Raw genomic sequence first — 23797 nt, 5'->3', positions numbered from 1 at the left:
ATTGGGGGGATGTAGGTGGAGGTGTGGTGGTGTGTTTGTCTAAAATAAAGCAAACACAGTCATTAAGTTGTCATCACATTGTGAATGTTGAAAGCTGCAGAAACACAGACAGGTGAGTGTGTCACCTGTGACAGTGATCCAGCTGGATGGAGACTCTCCATGAGCGCTGATGTCACACTTGTAGAGGCCTTCATCAGACCTGGAAACATGCTGGATGGTCATGTGACCTGTAGGCTGCTTCCTGATGAGGGAGCCATCTTTATAGAAAGCAGCTGGGAGGTTGGAGGGAGTGGTCTTTGTTTTACAGAGCAGAGTGACGTCATCTCCCTCCATCACAGGGAGGACAGGACTCTGCAGGATCACTGCTCCACCTCAACACAGAGACAAACTACAGCATTTCATCCATTTACACACAGCTTCATCAACACTAACTCCACACACTCAGCTTACCAGTGACTGTCAGATTAACCATGTTACTGATGGGACCCTCTCTGGACTCACACCAGTAAACTCCACTGTCCTGAGGGAAAACAGTGATGTCACAGGAAGAACCAGACCATCTTCCCCACCCATCTCCACACTGAGTGATCTTATTATTGGTCCTCAGAGTCCATCCAGCAGAGCTGTCGTCCTCCTCACAGCTCAGAGACACAAAGTCTCCTTTAAAGAACTGAGAGCTGCTGGGACTCACAGTCAGACGAGCTGTGAGGGTTAAAATGAAAAAAAAAAAAAAATCTTTTAATTGTCAAAACATATGACAGAAAAAAACTGTGACAGAAGAAGGTTACTGACCTTGGTTTGTTGTGCAGCTCAGCAGTGAGATCAGAACTAAAGAGAAATGACACTCAGGTTGATTTGAGGTGAACATAAAGAACAACTCCACACAAACAGCTGACAAACACACAAACTTGTCCTTCTTTGATCTATCTGCTCATTTTCAATCTGATGCCAACAACATGTTTGAATGAAGTTTGGAGTGAAATAGGGGAAAAGTGTAAAAAATTAAAATAATAATTATAATAATATTTTTTTTAAACGCTGGTAGAAGATCTTACAAGCATTCACAGAGTTGGGACTCTTCATTCTTCTCTATCACTGTTTTTAGCTTAAAAGCAGGTTTTTATGCATACTAACTAAATTGAGTATAAGCAAACTATGTGCTACTTTTGAATAATCCTGTACAGTCATGTGTCCACTGTGCAGCTGTGTTGATATAATGAGTGAATGATTTGATCTTTTCACTGCCTGCTGTGTTTCCTCGACTCATGAGCAAAGATAAAGAGCAGGGCTCTAGACTAACTTTTTGACATGGGCGCACCGGTACGCCTAACTTAAAAAATTTAGGCGTACCGGCACAAAAGTTAGGCGCACTCAAATTTTTCAACCGCTTCGCTTAACACCGCAGTTTTACATGTGCACCTTCTTTGGGGGGGAAGTCCACACAGACAATATTCATTTCTAAATTATTAACTAACAATCTTGTGCTTAAAGTGCTTTGTCAATATTGTAGAAAATGTTAAACTTAATCATCATCTTGGCTCCTCTGACGACCTGTTTGCTGCTGCCTGCTGCTGAAAGGCAGTGGGAGAGGGACACTTGGGCAGTGCATTTATTGCAGCATATAATGTGTTTTCTGGATACACTGTGCTTTTTCAGCGTTCAAAGATTGATGGCACCGTGTCAGAGCACTGGCTATGAATTTCAGACAGATCAGGCCTTAACTTAACACAAAAGTTATCAATAGTTCTTTTCATCTTTTCTTATTACCCACAGCTACATCCACCTCTGTCGGGCCTAGGCTGCTCACTAGGGCTGGGCATCATCACTGATTTCTATAATCCATTCGATTCCGGTTCTCAAAGTCCTGATTCGATTCAATTTAGCCTCAGACAGTCAGAAATATTACAATTCTGATCATTTATCAGTACTGATACACATGAGACTTCATCAGAATTGTGAACATCACAGCAGATGCCTTTGTGTGAAAGTAACTGAGAATAAAACACAGAAAAACATGAAGGAGATTTTCCTGGTCTGGCTTTTTATAGCAGATAACCTTAAAAATATTCTGCAATATTCTGCAATTTTGCATAATTTTAAGAAGTTTAAATTTCTTCAGTATTGAACAGCAGAAATTAGGCTTTCTTGTCGGACGTCATTTACATGAAAAAAGAAAAAGACAGCGCTGTAAACAACGGTAGACTGGTGGGTAATAAGCGAATGAATAATGCAGAAAACAGAGATTTGAGACGGGAAACTGTTCTTGAAGTACACACAGGGAGCTGTGTAGGAAGTGTAATTTTATCGTGGTGGAAGCAAAACAGCAAAAGTCAGAGGAATTCAAGACGACATTGATCAAATGTGAAGCGCAGTTTGCTGCTTCTTTTTGCTCGGCGAATTTTGGTTGGAGAGACAAAACCTGCAGCTCAGAATCAGCGCAAAGACGGAAACACAGCGCGGACCCGACGCATCAGAATCGCTAAGCTCCGACAGCGTGTCCGTCTGCGGGCCGTCCGGTGAGAAAGCCGAGAAAGACAAAGCTGATTCTGATGCGTCGGGTCGCTCTGTGTTTACGTCTTTGTGTGGAATCCGTTAATGAATTGATATCGCCTTATTAAAGCTACTCACCTCCCTCTTCTATCTGCACTTTCCACTGGACCACGGCCAATCAGAGAGGTCCCGCCCCTGACTATCTCTGATTGGTTTAGTCCACGATAGGGGCATAATGTGTGTCTGTTGTTGACCACATGGAGAGTTGCAGAGATTTTTTTTTTTTGTTACCCAAGCAGGTGCGACCAAATGTTTTTTTTTTAGTCGCACCACGGAAAAATTTGGTCGCACTCTAGAGCCCTGAAGAGTCAGTTCAGACCTGCAGTTGGTCCTCGTGGTGTTTTGAACTTGAATTCAGCCTGATTTGTTTTTCATGTCTTCTCCTCCATCATCAGTTATCAGGAGAGCAGACAGTCAAAGTACAAGAATTCAAACAAACACAGAGATTCTACTTACAGAGCAGACACAGCACAGATGTTTCCTTCATCGTCCTTCTCACTCATTTGAGCTTTTTTTCATTTCTGTCACTGACACCAAGTAAAGCCCGCCCTCTTCCTCTGAGCACCAGCTTTCTATTGGTTCAAACACAGTTGTGGGGGGGCTACAAATATTCACTGTAAAGATACAAGTCATCAGATAACTTAAAAAACAATAACTATACTCACACAGCACTTTTTTTTCTTCATTCTTCATTTTTCGGAATTAAACATTTGTCAGTTCACATATATGAAAAGAAACATGGAAAAATTGTCCTCTGCTCTCAGTGATCTGTAGTTTGGTTGATGAACAAATCCATTTCCATATAGTGAACGTCCCCCTCAGTGAGAGAGGCAGATATGAGCTGAAACACGGGAATCAAACCAGGGACGCTGCTGTTATGGAGCTGAACTGGAACCATTCAGACACTGAGGCCCACTGAAAACAAACAAGAGAGACGGACTAACAACAGAAAAGCCGATCAGCCGATTATTGATCAGTTTCATGATTGAAGTAGCAACAGGAGAGGGAGGGAGAGAGAAGAGGCAGTCGCTCCATATATCAGTTGTTAAGCTTAACGTGGGAACGCTTTACAAACATTCAGAGATGAACTTACACACTTGCTTTACTTCTCTGGGATAACTTCCTCGTTGATGAAATGCCGGTTTGGTAGCGAGGCTCCAAATGCTCAACCAGACCGCTGACAGGTCTCGCACGCCACAGCCGCTCTATCATGTGACGCATATTCCTCCGACGTGCTAAGGTCATGAGCTGAGTTACGCCATGTCACAAGTTTTGTGAGGTGCTTTCGTGATATTTAATGGATCGGATTACATTTTTTATTTCTCTCCGATATCCGATCCAGTAATTTAGGTCAGTATCGGACCGATACCGATACGTAATATCGGATCGGTCCATCTCTAGTTTGGGGATCAGTTTTCTGAAGGTGATATCAGAGCTGATCGAAGAGACACAGTCTTCTTCTTTTGTTCAGGTGATCATGTGAATAAACGGGGAGAGATGTGATTTATAAGTGATTTATTTACTTCATAGGATATGATAAAAGATGCGTGTGAGCAGTTTTGCCCAAATATAGGATTTAAGAAGCAGGTTGGCAAGTTAAGCTACACATGCTTTAAGTTACACAAACTAGACAACATCCTGGCAGTATTGTCCTGTCAGGATAATTGACAGCACAGAGTCAGAGGTGATGCTTGTTGGCACCGGGCCAAGCACCATTAAATCTAAAGCTGGTCCTCCTCTGGGACTTTACCTGTAGCTGGAGCTGGGAGTTTGTTTAAACTGGTCGTGTTTAGTCTGTGTTCACTCGCCGCAGGACGTCCTCTGGTTGTCTCCATGGAGACGGCCCTGCTTGATGAAGAAACTCAGGAATTCGGTGAAGACTATGATGACATCGCTGCTGATGTCACCACCGAGCATGACTTCTGATCTACAGCGAGCGACGGGGCTGCATTCAGAATGCACACATGATAGACCTGACCTGCTCCATGTGACCAGGTCCTCACAGGTTTCAGGTGTTGAATGAGGAGTTCATTGATGTTTTTATCTTATTCTGATATTTGTTTTGCCATATTGTATTTTATTTTTTATGCATAATGTAAAATATGTTGACCTGTGTTGTCTTTAATATTCTGAATGCTCTAAAAAAGTTTTCATATTTTGGGATAAACAGAGTCTGAGTTCTGAGGTTTTCCTCAGCTGCTGTTCACTCGTCCTGACTTTGTGTTGCTGCAGGTGTTTGTACGAGCTGTTTCACATCAGGGAGAGTTTGAGCCTCACATTGAACCAACAACCATAATACATCTGCCTCTCCAGTTCAGAGTTACAGTGAGGCTGTAGCATGTCCCAGCTGTCACAGGCTGAGAGGCAGGGTTCACCCTGGACATTAAGAACTACTCAGACTGGCTGATTTACATAAAATCCACTAACCAGCCAAGAAAACATCCATTACTGAGATCGAGTTACCTGGACTTGGTGGTTTTGAATGATTTTACATATTTGACCATGATTAGACATCTGAAGCTTCATTATCACAGATATAAACAGCTTTGATTTTGACACATCTGCTGGATGGACTCCTGTGACTGCTCAGAGAGAAGCTGGCTGTTTGTTGGCCTGCTGTGTCTCAGAGTGATGTTTCCTAATTGCAAGCTTGCAGTTTGATCCCCATGTTGCTTCTGATGCAGTTAGAGGGTGAATGCTTGTAGTATTACTGGTAATTTCACTGCTGTGAAACGTGTGCCTGACAGTGTGGTGTGCACTGATTCGATCTTTATCACAGTTTTGCATTGTGCCATGTGACTGGGCTGTGTGTCATGTGGAGACTGTGTGCAGGGAGGAAAAGGACCCAAAATGCAGACTCACGGAAACAAAAGGTGAACTTAAACACAGCTTTAATGCTGAATGGCAAAACAGAAAACTGGCTGAACTAGAATACAAAATGAACTAACTCAGCAGGCTGGCAGACAGAACACACAGCATAGTAGATGGCAGATCGCAACACAGAGAAACACAGGGCTTAAGTACACAGAGGGAGCAATCAGGGAATGGGAAACAGGAGGGAAACACAGCTGGGGCAAATCAGGGCTAACGAGACAAAGGAAGCAAAACCAAACACATTAATATGAGACACAGACCTTCAAAGTAAAACAGGAAACACAGACTGAACTGACAGACACAGACACTGACTGGACACAGAATAGAGGGAGTATGGAAACCAAAACCTGAGAACTACATAATCAAACACCAAGAAGAACTGGGGAAAAAATAGAAATGCAAAACAGAAACCAAAACCTTCACAGAAATAAACTAAGAAGAGAACACAAATAAAGGGTACAAAACAGAAACCACTGGGTCAACGAGCCAGGAACCCTAAAACTGTGGGCATACTGTGGGTACGCTGCAGGCCCACACTGAGGCCTTCTCTGCTGCACTGCAGTGATGGGCTCAGATGCATGCCAGTGCTCGGTGCAGATCTTCTGACATTATGTTCCAGAGTTAATCAAACTGAAGTTTTTTGGCAGCTGGATTGACATTAGCACAAAAGGGAGCGGGGACATTTTCTCCATGATGGATGTTTTTTGTGGGACTGAACAATAAGTTTCCTGATTTTGAGTGTTTAGAAAAGAGAGAGCAGTCAGCATTAATCAGCAGCTGGCTGTCAACAGGCTGTGTGCTGATGTGACCCTCGAACTGTGGCTGAACTGGTCACTGACTTTAACGCAACCCCCCGATCCCACTTCTCTTTTTGGTTTGTGTTCTCACTGATGAGCTCCATTACTCACATGCTTTTTAGTTTGCCTTTCCTGATTGTTCTGTTCCTTTTTTATCTGTATGTATTATTGTTGAGTCTATCTAACACAATAAAGCACCCTGAGGCGACTGTTGTTGTGATTTGGTGCTGTATAAATAAAACTGAATAAAACTGAATTTATATCTTTTCAGTTTCTCTATCATGTCTGACTCGTTACTGTTTAACTGACATACTGACTACAGCACTGTAGAAATACACTGTTCAAATCTGTCTTCCTTGATATCTGTAACAAAACAGCACCATAATTTGACACTCTATAGTTCTGTACACTGAGCCCTTATTAGAAAGGAAGTGGTCGGGCTGAGGTTTGTGTTGTTCAAACTCGCATTCATTCGTGATGCAGACATCATGAAGAGTCCATCAGTGTATCTGCTCCTTGGTAAGTCAAACAAAGAGCTCCGACACTCGTTTGTTCTACTCTTAAATTCCAAAAACATGACTTTAACTTCATAAATGTTTTGCTGCTCGCTGCATATTTGTGCACATTTATCACCGCTGCCAGTAAATGACTGTAAATGACTTTGTGTGTGTCCTTAACAGGGAAACAGAGGTTTTCTTAATAAATCACACTTGAATTTTTTTTTCATTTTAAAATTATTTAAATGAGAATCAAAATACTTTATTGATCCCTATGAGAAATTATGTTGGTTACAGTGCTCCAGTACAAACAGTAACAAAAACAGACAACACAGGAAGTAAGAAATAGCACAATATATACAATATATAAGTCACTTACTGATAAATATCTGAATAAGAAAGAATATGCTTCTATCCAAATAAAACAGCTCTTGCAGCAAGGGTTTTCTCTCACCCTGGATTCATCTTTATTCGGCAATTTTTAAACCGTCATGTGAAGATCTCACTTTCACATCACTGAATGTCATCACACCATCAGGTCACCACTGTGTCACATTATTTATACAAAACATATGAACAGAATAGATGTTGACCAAAGTGCTACACAGAAGTAAAACTGTTAACAGACAATCAAACCAAAGCAAAGAATAAAAGACACAGATAAAGTGTTAATATAAACATAAATAAAATAACAATGACAAACAAACGCAAATAAAATAATGAGAGATATGTTGGGAAAATTAGAGTGCAGGTCAGGACTAGTTAGAATCTTTTGATAAGAGTTTTCCAGCTAGGATTTGAAGATTGTGACTGAGGGAGATGTACTGATGGGAAGAGGGAAGTGATTCCAGAGATTCAGAGCTGAAACGGAGAACGGCCAGGCAGCAGCACAGGTCAGTGAGGAATCTGCAGTTGCTAAAAGCTGCTGATCAGCAAACATTAGTGAGCAGTTTGTGAGACATAAAAGGAGATTTAATAGACAGTACCAGTCAAAGGTTTTAGATCACCCCAATTTTTCAATTTTTTAAATTGAAAATGATGCAGTTTAATCTCTCATTGCGCTCTGAAATGAATGCATAGTAAAAAAAAAAAATCTAAAGTTTTGACTCAAAGTAGCAGATATAACAGCTGAACACGCTCGTATCATTCTTTCTACAATAGAAATATTCTTTAGAAAGTTCTTTCCATATCTGTAGCAGAAGTTCCCATAAATGTGGACCTTGTAGGTTGCTTTGCTTTCACTCTTCTGTCCAGTTCATCCCAAACCAGCTCAATGGGGTTTAAGTCCAGAGACTGTGCTGGACACTCCACTTTTCCAAGCTTACCATCTTGTTCCTTTTTCCTGAGGTAGTTCTGGCCTAGCTTGGACTTATGTTTTGGGTCATTATCTTGCTGTATGGTGAGCTCCTGATCAACTAGGCACATACAAGAGGGTAATGCATGGTGCTGCAGAATACTGTGGTAGCTGTTTTTGCTTCAGGGTTCCTCTCACTCTGTATAAGTCACCAACCCTGGATCCAGCAAAACAGCTCCAGATTATCACACTTTCTCGTCCATGTTTGACAGTTGATGCCACACACTGTGGAAACATCCTTCACCTACTCAACGGCATACAAAGAACCTACGTGATGAACCGAGGATTTCAAATTGGGATTTATCACTCCATAATACCTTCTTCCAGTCTTCAGCAGTCCAATGGTGATGTTTCATGGCCCAGGCAAGCCTATTTGTCATATTCTGATATCTTACCAATGGCTTTCTTGCTGCAACTCGTCCTGTCAAACCAGCAAGTCTATTTTCACAGTTGAAACTGAGTGAAATATTGCAACACCTGTCTTTTTCCATTCTTCAAGAATATCCTCTTTTAGAGCCTGGATGCTGGATGGAGAGTGATGCTCAACTTGTCGCTTCAGAATTCTCCACAGGTGTTCAATTGGGTTCAGACCAGGAGACATACTTGGCCATTCAATCACCTTCACCCTGTTCTTCCTCAGAAATGCAACAGTAGCTTTAGATATGTGTCGTGTTGGAAAAGTGCACGACGACCAAGTGCACGGAGTGATGGCAGCATCTTCTCCTTCAGAATAGAGCAGTACATTGTTGAGTTCATGATACCATCAATGAAATGCAGCTGCCCAACACCAGCAGCACTCATGCAGCCCCACATAAGGACACTGCCACCACCATGTTTTACTGTAGACACCATGCATTTCTTTTTGAAGTCCTCACCTTTACGACGGAATACAGTTTTGAAACCATTAGTTCCAAAAACAGTGATCTTTGTCTCATCACTCCAGAGTACAGTCCCAGTAGTCTTCATCTTTTTCAGCATGGGCCCTAGCAAATTCTAGGCGTGCTTTTTTGTGCATGGGCTTTAGGAGAGACTTCCTTCGTAGACAATATCCATGCATGCCATTCCTCTGCAGTGTCACGGGAAACGGTCACTCCAGTTTGGCTTTCTACTGCTTTAGCTAACTGCAGTGAACTTCCATAATGATTTTCTTCAATGCTTCTCATCAGGAGACGCTCCTGTTGAGATGTTAATTTCCGTGGATGGCCTGGACGTCTCTGTAAGATGGTTGCACTTCCATCTTTCTTAAACTTTTGGATCACTTTTGCTACAGTATTGTGACTGATATGTAAAGCTTTGCTGATCGTCTTGTAGCCCTCACCTTTTTTGTGTAAAGAAATGATTTCCTTTCTCAGATTTTGTGACATTTCTCTTCCATGTGGAGCCATTGCTGACAGCATGAAATGGGAAGGACTTTTCTTTGTTAAGTAACGCCCTTTTATCGTCACCTGTCTGCTGGACACCTCTTAAATGAATCATTAGACTCACCTGTGATTGAATGCCTGTTAATTCGAATTTTGTAGTATTAATTGTGGCTTTTCTCCTAAGACTATAATTGGGGTGTACTCATTTTTGCAACATGGGCTTGAGTTTGTTAGGAAAATCCCTTTTGTGTACAAGTTTACAAATTTTGTTTGCAATCAATTGCCCACATCTGTGGGAGTATTTTGTATCATAGTATCTCATAGAAAATGTTGATTCTGAAAGGAAACTAAAGGTTTTCTGACAATTGTAGAGGGGCGTCCTTATTTATGCTGTAAGACCTGGGCCTTCAAAGGAAAATAGAAAACACTGAAACGTGGGACAGGAAGGCACATAATAAAACCTTAAAACTAGAAATCAGGAAATACTAAAGAACTATGAAGCTAGAAATGCAGAAATGGAAAAACTCACAGTGAAATCAAAGATCAATAACAGAACAAAACTCAAAACACTGGGTCAATGACCCAGGACCATGACACAGAAACTTGCTTACTACGACCAGTATTAAGCTGTGCTTGAAGCTGTTGTTCTGTAAACCATCTATCACACAAGCTGTTAACTCTCAGAAACTTGTCCTCTGATACAGGTGTGGCTTTGGTCTGCCAGAGCTCTTCCTGTCACAGTTTTTTTCTGAGTGCTTTTTTATGGTGAAGGAAACTGTATTCACTGACACCTTGACTTTCTTTGCAGTATCTCTGTAGGAAACACCTACATGTTTAACTGTTATAATGGTCTGTCTCTCTTCCATTGTTAATTGCCTTTTTCTCAATATTTTTGTAGCAACACACTACTTTCACTCTACTTACACTCCATTGCTGCAGAACAGCTCTAAATTGTTAACCCATTTTGTGTCCCCTAAAAAAGGCCTTTTTGTAAAATTCTGAAATGTACAATATTTTTCAGTTTTGGGTAACCTCACATTTTTTTTAACCTCTGGCAGTTCAACACTTACCTTTGTACCATTTCAAGCTATTCATTGACTTGAATGACTTAAATTTCAATAAATAACTGGAAAACGTGCTGTGTTCTAAAACGTTTGACTGGTAGTGTATGTTACCAGGGACCTGAGATCTTAAGGAGACTCCAAAGGGCAGTCCACACCTGTAGCCCTAATATGGGTATGCTGCAGGCCTACAATGGATCCCACTGTGGACCCCGCTCTGCTTAGTGTGGGCTGCCCACAGTGGGACATATCAGGGCCCCACAGCAGAGGCCCCAGATGTACCCTTCACTCACACAAAACACATTGTGTTACATACAAAACATGGTACAAATGATCTTTAGTGACCTCTGACCTCCTGTTGCAGGTGTGTGTGTGCTGCTGCTGTCTGCACTGACTGTTTCTGCAGGTGAGTTGATGATGTGAAAGCATTCAGTCAGACTCCAACAAGAACACAAATAAATTTACTGTGTCTGTGTCCGTCTTTGTGTCTGTGTGTGTATCTGTCTGTCTTTCCTCTTCCAGTCCTTGCCTGCCTGCCTCCATTTTCTCCGAATCGAGCATTCCTCAACTTAATGATCATCATTCCGTATTTCATCTCCACCTTCCTGATGGTGTCGATTCATGAAAGAATCCAGAGAGGTAAATATCTCCGAATGTCTGTGAAGCTTCTTAGCCATCCAGGTCATCGTAGTCTAAGGAGCTTGGAAAGAAAAGTGTCTGGACTTTCAAGAAACTTAAAAGTTCAGACGCTTTTCTTTCTAAGCTCTTTAAATATCTCTGGAACACTTCATAATACAGGAACTGGGGCTGTAATTCCCTTGTAATTAGATACAATTTCAATGTATTTTATTGGGAATTACAATTACAAAACTCCACACAGAAAGTCCCCAGGCAGATGCTGGATTCAAACCTAGGACCTTAGTGCTGAGTTAGAGTAAGATAAGATGGACGAAATGTCTCCAGACACTGAAAACATGTTTTTTGGAAAAGATATATTTGTTTTGTAGATGGTGACTCCATTAAAAAAACAGAAAACCAGAAAAAAACAACAGGGGAGGAAATTTTTGCAGGTCACATCCAATGGGAAATGGGTGGGGAGCCTAATACCTTAGTACTCTGAATGGACGTCCGAAGGTTGTTGCGTGCTGGCCCACATGTATGAGCTGCAGGAGGAACTAAAAGTGGTTTTGACTGATGAGAGATGCAGTGATGCAAAGCTGCTTGCAAGAGACAATTTGTGTGCAAGGCCGGCTTACATGGACAATATATTTCAGCATCTAAATGAACTGAATGTAAGGCCGAAACTGAAACCTGCTCACAAGCACAAGTAAAATAAATGAATTATGTTGTTGCACCTCTGTCAACAACATCTGGAAAATGCCAACCATGTTACCACTCACTGTAAAATGACAAGGAGATGTTAATAAATAACAATAATAATAATAATAATAATAATAATAATAATAATAATAAGTAAATACTTGAAAATTGCTGAGTCGAAGTTGTCAGCTTCTTTCCCTCAGACTGGACTGAATGCCTTGACCAAGCTACCAGCAGTTTTTATAAAGGATGACTCTTTGCAGGAGCAGGAAGAACCAGCTGAACTGAGACAAGACCGTGGTTTGAAGCTAAGCTCTGTTGATCTACCTTTGGAAAGATTTTGGTTGACTGCTGCTAAGGAGTTCCCCATCTTGTCAAACAGAGCTATCTCTCTACAACATATCGATGTTGTGTGTTTCTAGCAGGGCTGCTATAAAAGTTAAAAACAGGATGTCAGATCTGTGTTCATCTAAACAGGCCCAGGTTTCACACTGAGTGAGTCTAAACAAACTGTGAGACTACATTGTGGATATTTGTACTGTATTTGGCTATCATGTATAATTTTGGAACATATCTGGTTGGTGGTGTGCTACAGGATATTTCTGATCTATAAAATGTGCCGTGGGTCAAAAAAGGTTGAAAAATCCCAAATTACAGGATATTACACCATAAGTCACAAGTCATAAAATCTCACTCTGAACTTTATGTCTCACATGAACTGTTGGTGTGTTGTACTGTAGATAATGTCCAGAGGAGAAATATTTTCCTGCTATTATTTGCTGCTATTAGTATAATCATCATTACCATTTCATTATTAATAGTGATGTTGCATTTAGGTGCATTCAGATGTTCAAATATATGGGTATTATATTAGTCTTTATTACAAGTCCAGAAGAACCACTTTAAATTGTTGAGTTGAATCTATAATTTTAAAGGCTTTTGAATGTTTTTATATTCTTATACTGAAGTCTTCAGTGGGTGAAGCACTCAAAGAGCAGGGACAGGAAACACGTCTGCAAGGCATGCTTTTGCAGAAGTGAAACTGAAAGCAGACTCTGAATGCAAGTACTGTGAGTAGGATATGAAACTGTATTAAGCGTTTAGTAGAGGCTTTTGATTAAAACATTTATTCAGTAGATTACATATATAGTTCCAGTTAGGTTATTATATGTAAGGATGAGCCTCTGTCCTGGTGAAAGGTCAGAAGTGCAACGGGTGAGATGTGAGAGCATTTAAGGGCGAGACACCCATAAACACACATACAGACACATATAGTGAGAGAGGTCATGACACGTACGCAGTACACAGCACGCACGCGCCCCCGCACGTGCACGCACACACATATTAGATAGACTCATTTAGTAGGTAAGAGTTTATAACTGCAAAGTTTGGGTGCGTACGTGGTAGTCTGTTCCAGGAAGTACACCAGATGTCCCAGAAGATAAGCGACAGCGAAGACGAGCTGGGGGAAGCACCTGGCTTCGACCCGAAGAAGATGTTCTGTTTTAAACTATGTTAAAAGTCATTGTGGTTTTGGAGTGACGTATGCTTTGTTTGAGTCTGCCTGGTAACAGGAAGACTGCAAACCCTATAAAGTCTTTGTTCTGACTATTGTAGTTAGTTCAATACTGAATCTGAACAGTGTTGGCTCCGCATATGTGTATTCATTAAAATGCCGTCTAATTTGCACCCGGCTGGATCTGTGGTTATTTTTGGATTTCCCCTCAATATTCTGAACCTTAACAATAACTAATGAGATTAAAGTGGTCCTTTTCACTCTTTCCAATTACACCTACAGAGCGCTCACTGGCCATTTGCATGGAAATGGCGATGCTTGAAAGTGCTCAGGGATCTGATGAAGGCTATGAGGACATTGATGCTGACATCACCACTGAGCATGTTTTCTGACCTACAGAGACTGCTGACAGCCACTGAGAGCAAATCATCCAAAGGGGTAGAGGGGACCCTAACCATGACCCGCCACCAGTGAAATGGTGGTTATAAAAGATTACTCAGGATCATGTATTTATTTTTGTCTTTTAAAACATAACCCTTCAGCCCTTCAGTTTCTGACTTGTTGAACACAATTAAAACCAGGATATTTGGATAAACCCATCTCACAGATGGTCAATAAAAAGTATGAAGAGATCAGAACTGTTTCTGCCTTTATTGTGTTCATCTGTTTAAATAAATCATGTTTGCCTGAAGTGACAGGCAGCACAGCGGGGAGCTAGGAAGTAAGTCAATGCTTTGTTCATGTGACACTTCACAAACTTTATTTTTCAATTATCTAATTACCAGCTGAACCTTCTGAACCGAAACAAAGAGCTCATGAAACACTAAGAAGTTAAAGAGCTGAGAGCAAAGAAAGCTTAAAGGTGGACGATCAACACGAGGAGGCAACAGAACACACAAACACCAGGAATCATTACAAACAGTTTCAGAAACACAGATCAGTTAATACAGGTCACAGACATCTGCAGGGAAGGAAGCAGGCTATGTGAATGTATTCATTTGAAGCATGTGCAGAACCTGAAACCAGAGCTACCAGGGTCAGAGGGGAAACAGCAGCCACTCACTGAACTATGAATGTAGTTATCAGATTTAAATAAGAGGGAAGATGTGAGGCAGTATTGAGGCTTAGGACGGGATAACATGAAGTGGATAATGAATGCCCACAAATCTTTTCATAGAGAGAACATTAATGAAGATTTACTATCTGTGATGAAGAAGAGAGCACTGTGATACAGAGTTTACGAGCACTGACCTGAGAGCTGACTGCACAAGAGTTCGATTTAGAAGAAGAAACACATCCTTCATTTCCGTATAAGAAGCATGTTTATAAATGTTTAACATTCTGAGCCAGGAAAGAAAGTCTGCTCTCACATCAAATAAGCTCGGCATTTTATCACTCCACAGAGTCAGTTTAAAGTTTCAAATACAGGACAGGCAGAGGTGGAGAATATCATGATTTACAAGTATGTGATTATAAAGTAAACAAGTCCCTACGTAAAGACAGATTTGAGAATATTAGTAGTTATTTAGATGCACACAACACTCCCTAAATGTTCTCCACACATGTTGAGACTCATCTGCAGCTCAATGTGGCAAAGACCAAGGAATTAATAGTGGACTTCAGGAAGACCAGGAAACACTTGACCCCTGTTTCAATCCAGGGGGTCAGTGTTGACATTGTGGAGGACTATAAATACCTTGGAGTACACATTGACAATAAACTGGACTGGGCTAAAAACACCACAGCACTTTACAGAAAGGGCCAGAGTCGTCTCTATTTTTTGAGGCGACTGAGGTCCTTCAACATCTGCCAGAAAATGCTCAGGATTTTTTATGAGTCTGTTGTGGCCAGTGCGATCCTCTATGCTGTTGCATGCTGGGGGAGCAGGCTGAGGGTCGCTGATGCCAACAGACTCGATAAACTGATCCGTAAGGCCAGTAATGTTGTGGGGATGGAGCTGGACTCCCTCAAGGTGGTGTCGGAGAGGCGGATGTTGTCCAAGATAAAGACAATGTTGGATAACACCTCCCACCCACTCCATGACATGCTGGTCAGTCACAGGAGCGCGTTCAGTGAGAGACTGAGATTACTGAAAAGCACCACTGAATGACAAGGAAATCATTCCTGCCTGTGGCCATCTTCCTGTACAACGCATCCACTTAACACAGTGTTTACTGCAACAGCTACACCCTTCTTGCACATGTTCTTTTTCAGCTATTTATTAATAAGTGACTTTTATGTATATATATGCCTGTATATATTGTGCTATTCTTAGTTAGTGTATTGTCTGTCTTTGTTAATGTTTGTTTATAATGGAGCACTGTAACGAAAAATAATTTCCCCTAGGGCTCAATAAAGTATTCTGATTCTGATTCTGGGAACCTTCAGATAACATTTTAAAGGTCCCAGGTTGGACTGTTGAGGCTATTTTCTTCTTGGATGCATTGGTCTCTTTAGCAGACGGAGCAGGGTGAATCAGGTGTGGCTGCAGGGTTTTGCCTTGTAGCATCTATCACTGATATCAGTGATGCTACAGAACTTTGTCTGTGCTCACCTCAAACCAGTTTATGGCTCTGTTTAAACTCTCCACTCAATGACTGTATATTATTGCTGCCTGTAATCCCAACAGTAAACTTCACTTAAGCTTTGGCTCCGTCACACAGAGTGATGTAGCCACCATCACTGCACTGCTCATTTGCCAGTTAGCACATCCAAAATAACCCTCATCTTTCACTCTACTGGGACCACAATTTTTAAATATCACTCTCTGTTTTATGCTTTTCAAACTAGTGACTGAGACCACAGAGCCATAGATCTCTACACACTCTTTTTGCCCCCCGGTGGCCATTATAAAGAACACAGCTTTATGGCACTTCACATCTTTTATATTGTCCATTTCATCATGTGAAATGGACCAAAAAGTCACAGATCTTCTGCAAGTTAAAAGGAGTTGAAATGGTTCAGGTATCTGGTTCCTTCTGGATCCTGCTTCCTTAGAGGTGCTCCAAGCATGCCCAACGGGGAGGAAACCCCAGTATAGACCCAGAACATGCTGGAGAGACTGTATTTCTTCTTTGGCCCAAGAATGCTTCAGGATCCCACCCGGAGGAACTGAAAAGTGTAGCCGGGAAGGATGTCATCGAGAAGGATGTCTTGAATATCCTGCTTAGCCTACTGCCACCATGACCTGACTTTGGATAAGCCAAGATAATGGATGGATGTTAATACTATGACAGCATAAAACTCCCCGTATGTACGCTTTAACAGTTCATAGATGACCATAAATTAGGATCACTTAGCATTCTTGGTGGCAGAAGGCTAACATGTCCACTGAATGTGCAGCTGAATGTTTGAGCCCCATACAAGCCCCTCCAGATTGTCGTTTTATTAATATTTAGCTAGCTAGCACTTTGCTACAGCAAACACAGACCGTTAGTAAACAGTTGTACTCTAACAGTTTACTGCTGCCCGCATTTCGTCCTCCATGTGACCCAAAGCTATTTACAAAAACAAACAAACAAACAAAAAAACAGAGCATCAACATCCAGTCTAGCACCAACAGATCGGTAGGTGGTTTGACTTTGGCCCCTCCTTCTTTTGGATTTCTTAGATAAGGGGCAGAGTCAGACTGAGTCAGTGAAAGCAGCTAAAGTGATTTTTAACATCTCTCCATCTTCAAGCATTACATGTGTTGAACAGATGTTCTTCAAATCTACATGATTAATTACACGCATACATACACACACCTACACACACATACATACAGTCATTGGCTCTGTGAGTGTTTTGGCACTTTTCAACTCCTTTTGTCCAACAGGTCATCAAACACACCACACACACACAGGCCAACAATAACGTGTAGAAACCAAATCCAGCATATTTTTATGGGTGTGTGTGGGCTGGCGTTGGTATCTGTGTGAGTACCTTTTCTCCTGTTTAGCAGATCTGAAGTTTTTAGTGGCTTTAGTTGTGGTTTCTAAGAGTGTAAAAGGGATTATGTCAAGGGCGTAGATTTGGTTTTGGCATTGGTGGGGACGGATGATTCAACCATCGAACCCTGCCCTGTTTCTTTTTTTCCCTTTTTGTCTTTGCTTCTTGATAAATAAAAGAGAAATATACTTGCCTACATGTGCTATTCTACATGCTTTTAAACCATTTAAAATTACAATTCATAGTTTTATATGTGAATTATATAATGTTAAATTACTATTAAACAAATGACTGACTAAGTATTTTAGGCTTTAGTTTACTTCAGCCATATTCCATATAAATCAGGTATCATACAAAAATAAAAATACAGTCATGACAATAAAAGAATATGACTTTAAGGACTTAACAACATTACTTCAGTTATAGTGCACCAACATCTCTGATACATTAGCACTAAGGGAACACTGAATGACCTGGTGGTTTTTGTCCATAAAACTACTCATCTAAGATTACCACAAAGTAAAAGATCTCTCAGCAAAATTATGAAACATTTTAGGCACTATTGCCCCGATCAAATCAGTGAGCTGGGATTTTTTATTCTAAACATGAACTACTGTTACAGCAACAGACATGGACTACTGGTGCCCCACACAACAACTCAATGTCCACTATGTGAAGCAGCCAAACACATGCCTTCTCCTCTCGTTAACTGAGATAAACTGCTGGCATATTTCTTTTACATCTATACTGTCCAGTCTCTCCTGGTGGACATACAGCAGCATTGTTTAATCTCATTTGAGTCATTGTTGACCTTAGCCATGTTTTTAGTCTTCTGAGAGCACTGAAGCTTCTTTCAGCCTGAGTACATGCGTTTTATCCTCAGATTAAAATTATTATTATGTGCTTGATGTGCCTCACCTTTGGCCCTGGCTCTTCCCCTCTGACTGCACTAGGACATATTGCCACCTGATAAAATAACACATTGATTCGTGCCATATAAAAAGTGAGACATGTCAATTCAGATTCTTTGTCAAATATACACGAATGAATCAATTTACATCAGCAGCCTAACAATTGTCATGATAATAAATCCTAGTTAATCTATAGCACCAAATCATCAGTCAGTCACCTGTGACCTTGCCACAACATGACAGAGCTGCCTCTGTCACCTGACAAGTCATCATCCAATTTCACCTGTGATCTTGTATCACCATTACCAGAGGTGTGGACTCGAGTCACATGACTTGGACTTGAGTCAGACTCGAGTCAATAATTTTATGACTTTAGACTTGACTTGAAAAAATGTTCTAAGACTTGTGACTTGACTTGGACTTTTACACGAATGACCTGGGACTTGAATTGGACTTGAACCGGTTTACTTGAAAAGACTTGGTATTTCACCCCAAATCTAAAATTTAACACGCATATTATATAGAAAGTGTGCACCATTAATTCAATTCATTCATTCATTTACTCAAACCACACTCCGTACCTATGTGTGCGTGAGCTGTAGCACAGCAAATCAAATTAATCAGATTTAAAAAAAAAAAAAAAAGAAACGCTCAAAAATGCTGCGAATAGTTAGTTTTTTTTCAGGTGCATAAACTATAAAGTAGTCAACAAAAAACTGAAATGCAATATGCAAAACATGCAAGAAGAGAATCACAGACAGAGATGGAACAACTTCCAACTTTGTCCGACAGTTGAAGTTGCATAAAGAATGGTGGTGCTTCTCTTTTGCTACGATGGGATAGCTGACTTCATCTAACTAGCAAATGTTGTCCAGGCTACATTGGTGATACTGTTTTTTTTTTAATGTGTAAGATATTTTTGTCATGCTATTTTAAAGCCGGTCCTACAAGCGCATCCAAGAATAACATGCAGCTTATCTCAGAACTGTCAGTGAAAATTATTCTTGGAGCTAAGTTTAATTGAGCTGCATTTTATAGAGGTGCAATTTCACAATTTGTGTATATTTTCTAAGTTCAGTATTTCATCATGTGTTGAGAAAAACAGATTTAAAAATTACATGGTCTAATATTTACATTTAGCATATAATTGCAACATTCTTTTTTTTTTTTTTTTTTTTTTTTTGTTAAAGACTCGAAAGGACTTGAAATTCAAAGTTTCAGACTTGTGACTTTACTCGGACTTTTACACCAGTGACTTGAGACTCGACTCTGACTTGCCTGACATTACTTGAGACTTGACTTGTGACTTAACGATAAAGACTTGAGACTTACTTGAGACTTGCAAAACAATGACTTGGTCCCACCTCTGACCATTACTCTCTGAGCTTTGTGTTGGTTCTTCTGTCACCTGACAAATAGGACATACATGACAAGAAGAATAAAATGTGTAGCTGTTTCAGTGTTTCTGTCAATTTGTGCAGATCTTGACTCATCAGTAATGTTTGTAGGGTGAGTGCATTTTTAAAATAATTTGTGCAAACTGCACTACAAGGTGGAATATTTGCAAAATCATGACTACCTCATGATATTTTGTCTCAAAAATTAACCCTATGAATATGTCAGTACCATTAGGATGAAATTATTGTGTCACCAACATTTTAACGTTAGACATATAATTTTAACAGCCTCTGTAAACTAATATCCTGGCTTACTCGAGGCTCCGTTTTCTCTGACAGTTTCAATCAAAATTAGAAATGTTACTCTGAGACTGAGAGAACTAATAGTGCTGCCTGTTGTGCAGTTAGTTTCCAAAACACGTTATTCATGGTTACATACAATTTTAGACTGATGTGGGCCAAAGCCTAGCATAGCCTGTAACTGTCACGACTGGGGCAGCAGTCGTATGAAGGTGAGAAAGGAGGATCCAATAGCAGACAGTGGCGGAGGTGCAAGTGGGTTTTATTTACAGTGCACAAAACCAAGGTGAGGAGCAGAACCGAACATAAACCTAAACTGGGAAAACTAATACAAAAAGGAGGACACGGAGCGAGGAGCAGAGAGACATGGAGAAACACGGGATAATGCGGAGTACCCAGAGATTCACAGAGAAACACAGACGACGCGACGAGGAGCACAAGCAGAGACGCAGTATAAAGACACACATCAGATAATCAGGAAATAGCGCACAGGAGGGGAAACAGCTGGAACTAATGGACATAACGAGACACAAACCTACAAAGTAAAACAGGAAACACACAGACTGTTTTACACAACCAACTGGGGACACGAACAGAACACAGAGGAGAGACACAGGTAGGGATGATAGAAACACAACTCAAACCCTAAGAAAAAATACAAAACAGCAGAAACTGGAAAATAATAACAATAAACTCAAAACGCTAGGTCATAGACCCAGGATCATGACAGTAACGTTATTATGAGTGAACTTGGCTTTAAGTGACTTACAGGTTTCTTTGAAAAATACTTTCTTATATCCAGGTTCTTCCTTTTTGCTGCCGTCCTCCTCTCCTCCTTGCAGGTCCTCGCAGCGGGCCTAACACAGACCCTTGGGGCACACCACAGGAAAAGGGGACAACAGAGGAAGAGTAACTTCCCATCGTAACAGCGAAGGACCTTTCAGAAAGGTACGATTTAAACCAACTAAGAGCATTACCCTTAATGCCTACCATGTGCTCTAGCCTCATCAAAAGGATATTGTGGTCCACTAAATCAAACGCTGAGGACAAATCCAAAAAAACTAAAACTGCTGAGCGCCCTGAATCAGCGATTAAAAGGAGATCATTGAAAACTCTCAACAATGCTGTTTCTGTACTATGACGTGATTTGAACCCAGACTGGAATTTATCACTGATGCTGTTCGCATCTAGATAGGCCTGTAGTTGCAAAAGGACTATTTTCTCTAGAATTTTAGCCAAGAAAGGGAGTTTGGAAATCGGCCTACAGTTTGCAGGGTCATTTTGGACAAGGCTACTTTTTTTAAGAACAGGTTTCACTACCGCATGTTTAAAAGTGGTCGGACACCACCCAAAAGCAATGATAAGTTCATTAAGGATAGGCCCAATTACATTAAAACCCTCCTTGATGATGCGAGATGGGAGGATGTCACGTACAGAGTTTGAATTTTTTAGATGCTCAGTTATCCCCTTCAGGGTAGAGAGTGACACCGGCCCAAACCGCTGGAAGGATGAGGTGCATCCCGAAGCAGAAACTTGATTAAACACAGGAGAAAGTGGAACTGTAAGAAAACAATTTTTTTCTGTCAAGTGGTTTAAAAAGTGTTTGCAGAGAGTCGGGGAAGCCTCTCAGAACATCAGGGCCAGGATTAACCACTGAGTGAATGGGTTAAATGCATAATTTACCTACAGAGGATTAATAAAGTATACACAAAAAACAAAGAGGAAGATCGCACCGGAAGATAAAATCTTTAAGTATTAAGGTAAAAACTACAAGTCCCAGCATCCTCTGTGTTTAGGGAGGAGCAGTGAAAGTGAAAGTGTTGAGCCTCCGTTCAGAGAGCAAGAGGAGAGTCAGAGCTGTGCTGAGGCAGGTGAATGTTAACTAGTGATGGGTAGATGAGGCCTCGTGTTGCTGTTTTGCTCCATACTGACACCTGCTGGACCTTAAATATCATTGCAGGCAACTTACTTGAGACTCACAACAGACACTGATTCAATGACCTCGTCATACTTGTACACTGTAAGCAGCGCCGTAGCTCCGCAAACGCACATAACGCACACTGCGTAGGGCACCAAATGGCCGGTAGGGCACCAAAAAAATCAGGGTCGTAAAAAAAAAAAAAGTAAACCATATTAATACTATAAATATCATATGCATTAATATGGTTAAACAATACAAAAGCAACATAAAACAATTTTCCCGAGAAAAGGGGTGAATCTGCTTTGTGCCCTGTCTCCAGTCTCCTCCTGGTGCCCCCCCACTCCCAGTGGTCTGTTCTATAATGCCTCAATTCGGTATTGGTAAACACCTGTTTGAACATGGCCTCGAAACGGCAACAGGAGTCGGGAGCGGAGAAAAGAAAGAAGAAGAGGAAGCGTGATGAAACTCAGGCGTCGCTTGCCGGTAAGGCAATGTTTAAATAATAACAATAAAAAAAGTTCATTATTGTAGCCCTTGCTTGCACGCTCATGTCCGTCAACTCTGTGATAGCTCCTGTTAGCAGTGTTCATACTGTGTTAACAAATGTTGCAAATGATTGATGTTGGGTAGTTTGTTTACGTTGTGGATATGAATATAGAATGGACTACTAAAAGCAACTCATCATGGTCACTCAATTGACGGTTTTCAGATAACGTTAGCAATCGTGAGACTAGCATTTCCCTCCTCAGGTTGCTAGCTGGCTAACGTCATGCATGCTACTGATTAACCTTAACTTTGGGATAGGTCAGTGATGCAGTCAAGTATTATTATCAGATTAGACAAGATTACTTTGTATGTTGCTGCATTTCAGGATATCTATAAAGACGCATATCTTATTTATGCGGCATAAATAAGATATAGGTTTCATATTACAGTGTAATATGAAACCTATATCTTCCAGTAATATAGATTTCCTACTTGCATTTATATCAAATTATGTACAGCATGTTTATATTGCCATTTGCCATTATGAAAATCTATACATGTAAAATATAGTTAGTAATTTTAAATGTACCAGTGACTTACTTAATTTATTAGTCTTATAATGCAATTTTTCGTAGGCCTACTGTAGATTCAAAATTGTATTTCTGTAAAATCCCTGAATATTTTCTCTTGTATGCAGGGTCAATGCTTAAATATGTTCAAGGAGGATCTCAAGGACAGGATGAACCATCCAGTAGTAGTGCCATCCCTGGACATCAACCACCAGCCATTGTAGACCCTGCAACAATCCCTAGCCAAGAAGAACAAGAACCATCAACCACCAGTTCAGGTACAGTTCCATACACAAGTACCACTGAGAGTCCTGTCACTGAGAGACTATCAGAAAGTGACACTGTGGAGACATGTGTGCCCCCTTCAACCGATCCTGCTCTTTGGCCAGCTCACATTGTAGATGCTGATCGTGTTGAAATTGTGCGGAGAGGTCCTTTTAATGTCAGCTCTGATTTTAATTTTCCAAAGGGGCCTGAGTATTTATTTGTAACAGTATTTTTAACCTCCTTTAACCTTATTTATTTGTTTAACTGTCATGTTTGTTGTTATTTAATTAAACAAATTCCACTGAGAAATTCAAAAGTATTAATGTTTTTTTTTAAGTGGCGGGGGGGGGGGGCACCATAAAGCATTTGTGCTTAGGGCACCCAAATGGCTAGCAACGGCCCTGACTGTAAGGTACTTTCCATGGAATCATTTTATATCTTTTACATTTCAAATATTGTAGACATCTATAAAATATATTGTGAATGACATTAAGTGAAAATTAAAATGAAAGTATTGTGAATGTAATATCACCCATTTGACTCAGAGTTTATTATAAAATTCTATTCAGAAAAATAAGTTTATCCAATGTCTTTGCATTCAGTCTATTGAGTTTTTTTGACACCATTTCCCCAGCTTTGGAAAACTCACAGGCACAGATGAAGCTGGGGTACACAAAAACTGTAAA

At 40.6% G+C, this 23797-nt stretch overlaps 1 long non-coding RNA gene across 2 annotated transcripts; it reads left to right on the top strand.

Annotated features, from left to right (window-relative positions):
• The first annotated feature begins 6709 nt into the window (after nt 1-6709).
• On the top strand, nt 6710-13953 carry LOC120439379. 2 transcript variants are annotated; one of them, XR_005612608.1, is made up of 4 exons: nt 6710-6740; nt 10859-10900; nt 11017-11133; nt 13613-13953. It is a non-coding gene; the product is annotated as an uncharacterized LOC120439379 (long non-coding RNA). The 2 variants fall into 2 exon arrangements; XR_005612609.1 differs by lacking the exon at nt 13613-13953 and adding an exon at nt 12078-12558.
• The last annotated feature ends 9844 nt before the right edge of the window (nt 13954-23797 follow it).

The sequence above is a fragment of the Oreochromis aureus genome, linkage group 3, assembly GCF_013358895.1.
Source record: "Oreochromis aureus strain Israel breed Guangdong linkage group 3, ZZ_aureus, whole genome shotgun sequence".
Classification (NCBI taxonomy): Eukaryota; Metazoa; Chordata; class Actinopteri; order Cichliformes; family Cichlidae; genus Oreochromis; species Oreochromis aureus.
The sequence above is the reverse complement of the archived record's forward strand: the minus strand, read 5'-3'. Positions and strand labels throughout refer to the sequence as shown.